Source organism: Dipodomys merriami, unplaced genomic scaffold (genome assembly GCF_024711535.1).
Source record: "Dipodomys merriami isolate MVZ:Mamm:240054 unplaced genomic scaffold, mDipMer1.0.p SCAF_16, whole genome shotgun sequence".
In the NCBI taxonomy this organism is placed as follows: Eukaryota; Metazoa; Chordata; class Mammalia; order Rodentia; family Heteromyidae; genus Dipodomys; species Dipodomys merriami.
The window spans coordinates 27320529-27333480 of NW_027202937.1; the positions used below are offsets into that span (position 1 = coordinate 27320529).

Consider the following 12952-nt stretch of genomic DNA (forward strand, 5'->3'; position numbering starts at 1 on the left):
ACAATAACACTATATTAACAACAAGGTATATTCACTTTTGGAATGATGACCTGCCTGACCCATTGCGTGTTATGAGGATACATGGTGGTGGTACTTGGGTATTGGTAGAATCTTGTGTACAATTGGAATTGTAGCTAACAGTAAACCAGTACAAGTGTGCCTGGTCTTGCTTACCCTTGGGTTAAATTCTTCTATTTATCTGCTTCCTGGTCTAGGAAATCGATTCAGGACCAAACTATTTCCTTTGTACCTTCTCTAATACTTATTACGAGCACTAGTTTTATTCTTTAGTCTTTTTAAACTTGTTTCCAGTAATAACTTAATTTTCCTAGGGGACAGGAGTGATATAACAATCCCAGTCTTGGGAGCAAATTGAAGAACAGGCAAAGTTACTTTCAGTACCTGCTTGGCCATTCAGCAGTCTTTCTACTTTTTTTTAAATGTATTTCCTGATCCCAATAGGTACATAGGTAAAACATCCTTAGCTCGGCAAGGTGACATATTCATGTCATTCTTGCTACTCAGATGACTGACAGCTAGAGGCTTCCAGTTCAAGACCAGCTAAGGCAGAAGAGTCTGCTAGACTCTGATCTCTGAAGTAACTAGCAAAAAGCAGGATAGAAAGCATGGTCTATGTGGTGGAGTTCCAGCTTAGCAAATACAAGGCCTTGAGTTCGAATCCCAATACTGCCAGAAAGAAAGAATGAGAGAAAGGAAGAAAGCAAACAATAGCCTTTAAAACTTAACATGATAGCTCATAAGCAGTCATCTACTTGCCTCAATAAATGCTGACTTGGACTTTGGCGTTTCTTGTGTTTATCTTAGATACAGAGTCAACTCAAGGAAACCTGTAAAATTGTGTTGAATTTTTGGATTCTAAATTATGCTACATGATTATAATTAGGCACCATGAAATATTATCTTATATTGGTTAAGGGAATCTGAACTTAAAACATGTCTTAGACCCACTTACAAGCACTAGTAAAATCCATCATGCCATACTATGGTCAGACATTCTGGGATGGGAAGAAACAGGAGCCCACACAGGACCTAATTTATTTACACATTAGATGTAATAATAAATAGGAAGCAAAATTGGATAAAATTTTGCTGCAACCCTGTAACCTGAATTATATTCTTGAAAGTCTTGTAGTGGTTGTAAACAGTCTTCTAGTTATATAAATTCCTTCTCCTCTAATACAGTTCTAAAGTCTTACTAATTGATTTCTAAGGTTCTCCTAATTCTTGTATTAAATATAGGCCAGATAGTAATCGTAGCCCCTGTTTGCAATAAAAATTGTGATTTAGGGGAAATATATTTGCTTGGTGTTGTTGCCTTGTAACAATATTCCTAGCTACTTAGGAGGTTGATATATGAAGATGGAGATTTGAAGCTAGCTGGGGCAGTGAGACTCTTATCTCCAATTAACAACTTAAAAAGCTAGAAATAGAACTGTGGCTCAAGTGGCAAGAGGCGAGACCTTGAGTGAAAAAGCTCAGGGACAGTACCCAGGCTGAGTTCAAGCCCCAGGACTGGCACAAAAAAAAAACAAACAACAAAAAATTATTTACATAGAAAGCCACACTTTTGGAAAGAGCAACTTGTACACAGGAAAGATCAGACTTCATGAGTCTATAGTCAACTTACTGCAAACACTATGTTCCAAGGCTATGAGATCATAAAGCTTTGTATCCAGGCTTATGAGCATGGATGACACAGATCTGATGTTGTTCTGCATAGTTTTGCTTTTTAATGACCCCCTTTCTCCCTCTCCAAGATGATCATCATTCCAGCGCTCCTGTCCTTTGTCCCGTTTTTTGCTTTGTTTTGTTTTTCTGTTTTTCTTGGCTCCAGTCTCCACTGAGCCACGCTTTGTCTCTTTGTTCGGCAGGTAGTAAAAGGGTTAGCTGGAGATAATTTTGTAAGAACAAAGTTACTGTAAAGTTTTTAATGCTACAAAACCTAGAAACCCAGGCCAGCCTGGTGCAGATTCATCAAGTTACAAATAAGCTTCGTGATCCCAGGGTATCAGTCGCAATTAAGAAAGTCCTTGGAGCATTAGTTGGGGTGGAATGGGAAAAAGGTTTTTGGGTTTTTTTTTTGTCATTAGAGGCGGTGTTGCCTGGTGGTCTGAGTGAAGAACTGGGAGCCAGGAACTCAGCGATCCAAGGAGACTCTTCCAAGGCCTCCTGAACCGTTTAAGGCAAGTAGCTGGGTCTCAGGAGGCCAGTGTCACCTACTTTGAATCTCCCATCTGCAGAACTCCTTACCCAGGGCCAGGGGAGACGCAGCAGGAAGCCTGCTTCCTTGTCTGCAAAATTAGAATATTAATACTTGCCTAAATAACAGGTTAACCAATTAGTGACAAAGTGTGCAGCTGATAGAAAGCAGCAGGAGGAGAAAAGGAAAAATCCAAACTCAATCTTATTATTAGGTGACTTTTTTACTCAGTTCTGGATTTTTCAGCTGTCCAGGGAATCCAAGGCATGTCAGGGGGGTAATCCAAGGCAGGTGTAGAGACACTGGACCCTCGTTTTCATTCCCCTTCCGTGTGAAGATGTCCGGCGAAGCAGATTATGCGGCAGCTCTGTTGGAAAATAGAGAGAGCACCCACACTTTGGGCGTAAATGAAATGAATTGCAGAACAAAATCTCAGACAAAAGAATTTGGTTTTTAAAAATTAGTATCATAACTATACTATTTTAATATCATCCGGAAAAGACCATTTAGTGCATTTGAACATTCTCTGTGTATGTGTACATACACATGTGTGTGAACATGTGCAGGAACACCTAAGAGGAATACACAGTAAAATGGAAGATGGACCACAGCAAAAGTTCTGGGTAGTGAACTCAACATTCTCTCAGTTGCTGCACATTGTTGATGAAGCCATTAGACAGAAAAGAAAAAAAATATTGTGTTTCCCACTGTACATAGTTTTAGCCTTCCCCGAAAATTACATTGAAATGAATTCTTTCCTTCCATAAAATGGAAGAAAGTCACATTTTGGGCTCTCTGAACTTAGAACATTTGACATTTTGTGCACGGTCCCTGCATGAGAAGATGCAGTGTGTCCTTTGGGCATGTTTTGCTTACATGACAATAACCAGAAACATATATTAGCTGCAAACAGTAATAGCAGTGCTTACGGCTTTGTATGAAATATTGCCAAAAATGTCAAGTACACTTCTAATCTTTTATGCCTTGGCATTCAAATTCAAACTTAATATGAGTTACTGTTTTTATTTCTTTATTTTAAAATAAAGTCCTTAAAAACTATTTTGCCATTTCCAACTTACACTGTAAAGGGTTATCAGAGCTAAAATTTAGACCCTATTTTAAGCAATATACTAAAGAGTAGAATGCAGGAGTCAAAGTAGAATTTAGTCACCACACAGTATTATAATATTTTTAATTTAAGACATTTTCCTGCTAGACCACAATGAAATGTCTTAGGAAAGTTTATTTGATACATATGTGTTAATAGATAATATACTCACATAATATTTATACTGAAATATTATTATATATAAATGTAACTCTCCTTAAATACATAAATACTTACTATTTATGTATATATGTCAAAATAAATGATTTATTTGTTCATATAATTAGGTCAGTGCAATTTACTATGACATGATTAGGTTTTCATAAAATCTAAGCAAGAAATCTCTCACTTCTTACTATGTTTATCACTTTATATGTATTTTGATATATGTATGTAACACAAAGGAAAATTTGCAGTTTTATTTTCGAGAACTGTGTACACTGCAAATTTTAAATGAATCCCAATGTATCTGCTACTAATATTTTGTTTAACCAAGCTAATTTTATAGAACTATATGTGGACTCTTTATAAAGTCATGAAGAACTGTTTTGATTCCGTTTACTGCACACCAAGATCTGAGTTTAGAAACATTTGGAAGATTTTCCAGGTCTTTCTGAAAATACTTCTGATTGCATAATTTTATGAATATTATATTTCTTATACTACATTCATACTTATATCTTGAAAGATGTTGTCAATAGTAATCTTTGACTTAGATGGGTTACACTTTGTAAATTTACAAAATACAAATACTAGATATACGTGTCATATATGAAACCAAAAAGGGTCTTTTGGATTCTGTTGAAAGAAATGTTTTGAATGGTGTATTGAATGCAAAGAAACTAAGTCTTAATATATTAACAAAATATTAAACTAAAGCCTTGATATATGAACAAAATATATATTTATATATTTAATATAAATATAATAGAAATGAATAATTAAAATGCTTATTTAATGCACAATTAGTTGACATTAAATGTTTGAACTTGAATAAAATGCTTACTTTTGTGTATTGTTATTGAATTGGATTTCAGAAATAATATCTTATGCTATGAACTAAATGAGGAAATATATTTTCAGGCTTCTTTTTACTTATTGGTATTAAAAATTTAGAAATTTTTTGTATTTCCCACCATCAATAAATGTGCATTTTGAAGACAATGTTTTGACTGGGCATTTTTAGAATCTGTGATTTTTTTAAAAATGTTACACCATTGAAGAAGGTTGTCTAATATCAGTTTACTAAAATATCAAGAAATTCAGTCAAGCAAAAAGAACAAAGATTCAAAATCCTAAACATAATTATATCTTCTTATTTTTATATGCAGAGATATTATTAAAATACTTGCATTCATTTTTGCAATGGTGCCGATATTAACCTAAGAACTAGCTACAAACATATTAATTTCTTCTCTTTAAGAATCTGTAAAGAGTGTTATTTTCTCCATTTTAGCTTATGGAACAAATTCATCTATAATGACTTGAAATGATTATTTAATGACAGAATAAAGCAATGTAGAAAGGAAGAAATGTTTGCTTTTGATAGGATAGATTTACAAATATATCCTATGAACTAGTTGTAATCCCACCTCTGAGAAACGGTAATATAAAATCATATAAGTTTATTTTCTGTGCAGAATCACCTAGAGTATGTGGAATGACACTTAAAGGGAATAAACTAGCAACAGTGGCTTATTTTCTGAAGCAATCTTGACACTAATGCTGAATTACAACTTGGAAACATCTAGCATTTTTACCTTTATGAGAAAGGGCTTTTTACATATTTAACATAATTCTGGGGAAAATAAACTGGAATTATGTATAAAGATATGTACACTATAACCAAGGGGCATTTATATCCCCCTGTAGAATACTTACAATGATTTTTATTGCCACTTTGCGTCATTTTCTAAAGGATATAAAATACAGCCAGTAAACAAACTAGACTTGAGATTTAAGGTGACAGCCACTCCTTCAAAAGCAATATTCAGATATTTAATCTTAAGAACATTGAATATTTTGCAACCAAGTAAAGTATACATTTTGCAGAAATGAAAGGACTGTGCACTTGGCTTCTAATTTTCCCAGCTGTGGTGCCCGGGCTCCCAACTCCCACCATTTCTGAATCGCAGAGAATAAATCCAGGATTGCTCCTACACTCAATGCCCCACTTGAGAAAACTATACAGAAAGCCTCTACTCTTTTGAAAGGCAAACCATTCTTTCTCTAAGTGCTAAAATCAAGAGGTGTTGTCTGACTTCTGGCTCTATTTTGGAAATCTTCCGTTTTTACCTAAATGGAAGAGACTGTTTGACCCTTCCTGGAGACTTCTGTACTTTGAGGGTACCCTGACACGGAGGAGTACTTCTACTTGGCTTCACAGCTGCGTGGGTCTCACGGGGCTTCCAAACTTGGATGAATTCAGACTATGGAATACAGGAATCCCGCGAAGTGTGCAAAGAAAATCAAAATTTCCTTCCAAAATGTTCTTTCTGTTCAATCCTTCCTTCTCCTTGCTTTGGTCACGATCATCCTAATTTTCACTAACACTTTACCCATATTAGATAATTCTGGCCTTTGGATTTGACCCACCCCACTAACTCCATTGTAAATAATAATCCACTTAATATTTCCTTGTGAGAGTTGGGGATACAACTGCCCTTATTAGCAAAGCGTCTTTCCTAAGCTCGGTGTTAGTCACAAAAGTTCTAAGAAATTCACATGCTTTTTTTTTTTTTTTTTTTAATACCCAAGAGGTATAAGTGAAGAGGGTCAAACCTTCTTTAAACACAAGACAGAAGGAGCTAACACATGTCAGAGCATTGTTGGTCACCAAGTCACCATTGGACACTAACTCTCCATGGCCCAAAGATCTTTGTCTGTCCCTGTAGGTGTCATTGCTTCATCACACGGCAGTGTCTGTGTGTGCATATCATCGGGTCACAATCATAAATTGAAAATAAACCCTACCATGGTAGAATCCTGAGTCAGGTTCTTGGTGGCTTTAACACTGGCCAGAGCCAGTTGTTCTGACTCCAAAGCTGATTCTGACCATTTTTACCCATTTTCACTGTTGTTATGTTTGAGGAGGAGCAGAATTCAGAGTTCTTTATTGTAATTTTCCTTGATGGTCCATCTTATTCCTTACAGGCAGATCCCAGTATTGGAATTTGAAAAGTAGAGCACTATATGAAGTGATGTATGTGTGCGATGCATATATGTGTATATGTACACATATGTATATATGTAAATATGCATACATGAATATACATGTGAGCTGTATATATTTATATGACATATTATATATACACATATACTTGTATGTACATATTCAAATTTATGTCAGAAATATGATTTAATTACTCCTACAGTGAATGAAATGTTTCCCCAGCACTTTGACACCCTATTTGACCATGTCCACACAAAGTTTTCTTTAAGTATCTTAATTGGATAATGCTATGTTTGAAATATGAAACTGCATGAGCCTCACAATTCACTGTCCTTTTCTGCTGTTAAAAGATACAAGCTGATTTTCATCCTTGAATTTTTTTATAGTATGTCACATTAAGTAGTTTGTTCTGAATTTGAACTGGTTTGGAATGTGTCTAGCAACATTTCTTCCCCTTAATCAATGTGGTCAATAAGTAATAAGTGTAACTATAATATTATTAGCTTATATTCCAGCACACATAAAAACAATTAACTATATAGATTGAAAAATGTAAAATACTTTAATATCTCTTAATAATCACACTGCAGCAATTAGCAAGTGAAGTGTATTGTATAGAATTAACTTAGAAGTAACTGGAAGTAGGTTTGTTTTGCAATCGACGTAAAACTAGGTAAATTTTTATTCTTTCTTATTCAAACTGCTATATCAAAACATTTGTGTTAGGCACTCTTTTTTTTTGTTGGTCATGGGACCTGAACTCTGGGCCTGGGCACTGTCCCTCAGCTCTTCAGCTCAAGGCTAGCATTCTACCACTTGAGCCACAGCACCACTTCTGGCTTTTTTCTTTTTGCTTATGTGGTGCTGAGGAATCGAACCCAGGGCCTCACGCATGCAAGGCAAGCACTCTACCACTGAGCCACCTTCCCAGCCCTCTCTCTCTCTCTCTCTTTTTTTTGGGGGGGGGGCCCGGTCCTGGGGCCTGAACTCTGGGCCTGGGCACTGTCCCTCAGCTCTTCAGCTCAAGGCTAGTGCTGTACCACTTGAATCATAACACCACTTCCGGCTTTTTTTTCTGCTTATGTGGTGCTGAGGAATTGAACCCAGGGCCTCATGCACGCAAGGCAAGCGCTCTACCACTGAGCCACCTTCCCAGCCCTAGGCATACTCTTAAGTCCTCCAATTTGCCCACTTATACTTTCCATAACTGAGAGAACAGGTATATAATACCACATCCAGCTCTTCATGGAGAAGAAATCTCATACACTTGTCTGCCTGGGTTGGCCTTAAACTGTGATCCTCCCAGGTGTCAGCCACCATTGCTGGCTTAGAAATGCATTTTTGATGCATTTTGATGTATTTTGATATCGTATGGTGGCAATTTAGACAACAACAAGGAAATAACTTCATTAAAGAGGCAAATTAAGAGAGCCAGGGTAGCCCAGGAAACCACATGACCCTGATGGTGTGCACCTGAGTCAAAGAATGCTTTCAGATAATTAGTCAAGATCACTACCAGGGTTCTTCTCTAATCATTTCTCTCTCACTTTCCTTCTTTCCAAACACTCTTTCCTTAAGGAATTTGCATTAGTAAGACCAAGTAAGGAGACATCCCAATAAGTAATATCCTAGAAAATGTAGTGGCTGAAGTTGTTAGTCTAACTTTAACTGTCAACAGCAAAGGAACACTGTAAATCAGGAGAATTTAGGAGCAAGTGACCTTGTCATTTTGAATTAATAATTCTGTTTAAGACTAATTGCCATCCAAGTTGACATCTGTTATGTGTGTTTCAAGAGTGCAGAGAGGAATTGGCACAATGGAGCCAAGTGCAAAGGTATCTCAAGAGTTATGGGCATTCTGAATAAGAAAAAAAGAATGCTACGGTAAGCAGAATGCTTCACAGAAACTCAGACTTTAAAAGCTCTTAAACAAGAGTGGGAAAGGGGATTATAATGAGAATAACAGATAGTAAAAAGGATAATATAGAAGCAAGTGAAGGAAAAATTCTTTATTTCAAGTAGCTATGGGAAAGAGGAACCTAAGCAAACGGGAAAATCAGAGTTAAAATGTATCTATTTTCTCAACATCTTTTAGTTGTTTTTTTTTTGGGGGGGGGGTCCGGTCGTGGGGCCTGAACTCTGGACCTGGGCACTGTCCCTCAGCTCTTCAGCTCAAGGCTAGCGCTCTACCACTTGAGCCACAGCACCACTTACGGCTTTTTTTTCTTTTTGCTTATGTGGTGCTGAGGAATCGAACCCAGGGCCTGAGGCATGCAAGGCAAGCGCTCTACCACTGAGCCACCTTCCCAGCCCTCAACATCTCTTAGTTGTAAGTGTCAAACACCCAAAGTATTTCTGCTCAAATATGATGGGTGGTTATTAACTCTTAAAAATGAATTATCACAATCTTAACAAAAAGATACATGAATGATAGAACAGAAAATCATAACATCTCTTCTCTTTCTCCTACCTCACGGTTGGTTTCATTTTTTAAAGTGCTTTTACTCATCAACAGCAACTATTACTCGAATCAAAAGACATCTCACAGCATGGTAGAAAATCTTTGCCAGTCAGTGAACTATATCCAGGATATACAAAGAGCTACAAAAACCAAACATCATATGGAAAAATAATCCAATTTTTAAATGAATAAACAAACTGAATAGAAAGTTCTCAGAAGACAAAAAACCAAAATAACAATGAATACATGAATAACTGGTCAGCATTCCTAGCCACATAGGAAATGCAAATGAAAGCTGCCTTAATAGCACATCTCACCTCAGTCAGAATGGCAGCCACTAAGAAACCAAATAGCCAATACTGGAGAAAGATGAGCAGGGACAAGGGGCTGGAAATGTAAACCACAGCAGCCCCATTGAACATCAGTACAGTATATCCTTAAAATACTAAAAGCATATCTATCATATTACTCACCATACCACACTACTCTTGGGCATATGAATTATTACACAAGAAAGATAACTGCATACTCATGATATTTATTGCTTCTCTGTTTACTGTAGCCAAACGTGGGAATCAGCCAAGGAACTAACAACTAATAAGCAGATAATGAAAATATGCTGCCTACATATCATGGACTATTACTCAGTCATAAAGAAAAATGAACGTATGTCATTTAAATAAAATAAATGGAAGATAATCACATTGATTGAGATAACCAAGCTTAAAGACCAACTATAACATGTTCTCTCTCATTTGTAAAACATAGGCATATAAAAAGGGAGATTATGATAATAATAACAACAACAAGAACAATAATAATAATGGAAAAGGGAAATCAGTAAGAGGGGGATCAAGAAAAGAACACTGAGTGAAGAGAAATGAGGTACTCTATGTGTGTATAGTGTATGTATGCACATACATGTGTGTATATACATGAGTGTATACATGTATATGGATACACACATAATGAAACCCAACACTGTTTTTAAAAAGGAGAGGAACAGAACACAAATATAGAGGAGGTGTTGAACTTGTTCAAAGGATATTATATGCAAATATATTATTATCGTAATGAAATCCTTTGTGGTATTAACATATGCTAATTCATAAAAGAAAAAGGAAAAAAATGTTTACTCAATATTCCTCAGAGCTATTTCCCGGTGCTATTGCACCATTCCAAGATTTTATTATTCCTGCTGCTCACTGACTAGGAGGGAGGTTTTCTTCACCCTCTACCCTTCTCTCTACTTGCCCACCCTGGAGAGAAGCCTTATGATTGGCTATCTATATGATTTATGGGCTCATTAGGAGATGGAAGAGTAGTTCTAGAAAGAGAAAATGGCTTCTGTAACCAAAGAAGAACTTGTCTGATGAGCACATGCCTTGGTTACTATCCAGAGAAATTTATTCAGTTCGCAATTTATATGTAGATGTGGCTCTCTGCCTTTCTCATGTGAATGGCTTCCAGTTCAAGAGGTCAAGTTCTGGGGGAAAGCCAGTCTTCAGCTGAGTGCTTGGAAATGTTAGATATCTTCAAGATGTGGGGGATATATGAAGTCAGCAGAATTGGTGATTATTATAACCAGGCCAAGGATAAACTGGAACCGTGTGGGACAAGTGAAACAGGATGTTGCCATGGCTGTGAGTTGTGCTCTAGGATAATTAGTCTATGCAGAAACATCTCCAGGGACAATGAGTTCCTATTAAAAAGAATGTTGTCCTCTGTGTTCGTCACTGAAAGTTTTCCTTCTCTCTGCGCTTCATTAAACAAAAGTTTCTCAGTACAAAACAGAGGATCCCAGCCTTGTTTTGTATTATACAATTTTTGTTCCAGTAAAATTAGCAGGGGGGAGGGGGAAAGAATCACTTTTCTGCTGTATTTCAATTGCTTATAATAATCCTAGCACTAGTACTTCATATTTTGATAGGGTTGTTGTAAAATTATCATAAAAGATCAGAAATGGAACTAGCCCCGGATGCTTAAATGAAAAGTTTTTGTGTAATTAGGAAATTAGGAGGATATTATGTCATTTCAGAGAGTATTTTAGCCACTAATTATTTTCCTCCGGTAGTGGGAGAATTTTTTTTTCTTTCAAAATGTGTTGTGATCATATGTGTTCATTTTCCACCACTTTCCAGGTGTTTGGTGACATCAGTGCCTTGAAGATGGTCCCCAGTGAAATGATCACAGCCATTGAGCAGCACCTGAGATAGATAATGTATAGAGAGAGTCCTCGGGCACTCACTCAAGAGAATCTGAAAGGGTCAATTGAAATTAGAAGGTGGGTAGATGCCCGTGCATCTACAAAACAGGAGCCACCAACTGGCACTTCCTTCTTGCTTTCCTTTTGCTCTATAATGGACACAAGTCACTGTGAGGAAACTAAATCCACCATTACTTTGGTCATACAGGCCCCCTTCAGATGAGGAGGAAGAAAGAAAGAAAAAGGGTAAAGAGAAAATGCCATTGGGATTATACAAAGCACAGACAGTGGCTGGCTCCTTTATGGCCTGTGGAAGAGTTGGAGTCAATGCAACAAAAGCTTAACTCCATTGGGGCCTGGTTGTGAACACCATAGCACAAAAAGTATATACTTTGCAAACCAGTTTACTTGAGTGACAAGATTTTTATTACTATGATTTGAATTTTCCATCTTTTCCCTTTGAAATTCCTTCTAAGGAAAAACAATGAATTTTCCAGCTAGTGAAAAGAGAGGAAGGGTTTGGTTTTGTTTTGTTTTTTTAAAGCTTGGTCATGTCATCTTCCAGCCATTATTCCACATATGTGAAAACAAAACATATAAACAATGACAAAAGCATTTCCCAGTAGAACATCCATCATCCTGGAAGAGAGAACTTTTAAAAATGAGTCCTTTTATAAACATAACTTAGAATAGTGCTAGGTACATTGGGAAAGCTCAATATTAATGCCTGTGGAGCCAGATACCTGTGGCTCATGCCTACCTATTCAGGAGGCTGAAGTCTGAGGACTAAGTTTCAGAGCCAGCAAATCTGTAAGCTCCTTATCTTCAAATAGCCAGGAGAAAGCCAGAGGTGTCTCAAGTGGCCATTTTAAGCCTTAGGTGAAAAAGCCAAATGAGAAATTGAGACTCTGAGTTCAAGCCCCCATACTGACACAAACACGTTGTGTTGTAGTCTCATTTGTAGTATAAGGGAAGTTAAATAAACCAAAGTGATTCAGGCCAGATATATTACAATTCGTTCAATGATAATGGTGTAGCAACACAAAATATCCTGAAAAGGAATAAAGTTATAGCAGTATGCAGATTTATGCATTTTCAATCATATTTCATCTGATTATTAGGTCAAGTTTATCAATCAAGTTTGGTCAGAAAAGTGTGGTAAATTTTCCCAAAGACTCCATTTTCTTAACTGACTTAATTGAAGTACCTGCCAATTGTGTATCCTTAGCATGTCTCTTTATATTTCCTTCAGTAAAATTGAACACCCATGAGGGATTGTTTTCTGTTTTACTTATTACTTTTCCAATTCTTAATAGTGTGTTTCAAACAAATAGTTGCTCAGTAAGCTTTTGTGGTGCAGAATGAGTTGATACATCACATTTTAGTTAAATTTATGCTTAATGAGCTATATGAGATTGAATTGAAAGAGCAAAAAGATTATCAATTAATAAATTTTAATTTTTGTCTTTTCATGTTTCCTTTAGGAAATTGGTGGCCTCAATGGAAGAATGCACAAAATTAAGAAGGCCATTATTTTCCACCCCCTCAAGGATTCCCAGAGACACAACTGTATTTCTTAATCAAAGGCATATTCTAATACATAATTGCAAAACATGAGTGTTTCAAAGTCTAAGTTTGTAGAGTTTTTGTTACTTGTGTTGCTTTATATTTGTTTCTTCTGTCACTCAGTTTATCTGAACTGAACATTAAAGAGTAAGCATTACAATTTATCTAAAGCTGTTATAATGTGATATATTGGCACTGATAAGTGTTGAGTGGAGATT

The 12952-nt window shown here is 36.4% G+C and overlaps 1 pseudogene; it reads left to right on the forward strand.

Moving 5' to 3' along the window:
• Nucleotides 1-12748, forward strand: part of LOC138827711 (uncharacterized) — a 276436-nt pseudogene extending 263688 nt beyond the window's left edge.
• Nucleotides 12749-12952: the final 204 nt, after the last annotated feature.